Source organism: Bradysia coprophila, assembly GCF_014529535.1.
Source record: "Bradysia coprophila strain Holo2 chromosome X unlocalized genomic scaffold, BU_Bcop_v1 contig_79, whole genome shotgun sequence".
NCBI lineage: Eukaryota > Metazoa > Arthropoda > Insecta > Diptera > Sciaridae > Bradysia > Bradysia coprophila.
In genome coordinates, this window is record NW_023503370.1 from 1,358,761 (window position 1) to 1,359,776 (window position 1,016).

Below are 1,016 nucleotides of genomic sequence, written 5' to 3' on the forward strand. Positions count from 1 at the left end.
TTGCTGTATTTAAAATGTTAATTGTCTCCATACTCGAAGAAATGCCCAATTTTTGGGCCTTCCAACAGCGAAACCAAAAAATATTTAAATTTATCTATCTAAACTGTATGTTTGCTGGATGCGCTATTGAAATACCTACAAAATGAGCTATCACAACAATAGCTTGAAAAAAATTCACCCAGAAGAGATGACTTTTCCACTTACAAAATTCTTGAAAATTCCACCTCGGTGAAACTTGATGCTATACCAAAATGACGGTAAAACATTTTTTTAACTTGTTTTAATTTTTGTATGTTCTAGTAGACCCTCTAGATGCCGTACAGAGTGAAAACTTTGCAAAAGCATCTGTAGATTTTTTTTGGTTCGGACCCATAATCCAGCTATCTCGTGTAGCTCGAAAATTTTTGAAAAAGTGACGGTGCAAGCTTATATTGACTTAGAAAAAAAAAAAATTTGCTGATTATTATTGCTAGTGCGAGGGTGAATCGCGGTAGGTCGGAACCCGGAATGACTAAAAAAAATAATTGAAATCGACACACCCTATTTGACAATACGCATCGTGTTCCTAAAACATTTATCACCGAGTTACATACAACTTTTATGCCACTCAGCATCATAATATGCAAAATTTGCAAACTTTAGATGCCTCTGTGGCCTAATAAAGTACTTTATACCTCTGTGGCCTAATAAAGTACTTTGTACCTCGATTGCATAAATAACCATTTTATCAATAAAGTGAACATCTCACTTCTCGTCACTGAGTTTATAAAAACACATCTACGCACCACTTCAATCGCATGCGTTAATATTCATTTTATGTGACTAACGCATGTTTAAATGGGCATTTTGCGCACACGATGTGTTGTCAACCTTCGCTTCGCCCCAGGCCTACAATTCTCACATCTTTTGCGCAGAGCTTCCCATTGGAAAATAACCGTTTGGTTTAACGAATCAACATATTTACGGATAAAAATTCTTCACATTTAACTAAATGTTTTTTCATTTTCTTCTTACAG

At 35.2% G+C, this 1,016-nt stretch overlaps 1 protein-coding gene across 3 annotated transcripts in view; it reads left to right on the forward strand.

The window, feature by feature from the left end:
- Window positions 1-1,016, forward strand: part of LOC119070423 (protein doublesex) — a 115,776-nt gene that overhangs the window by 114,498 nt on the left and 262 nt on the right. The window lies entirely within an intron of this gene.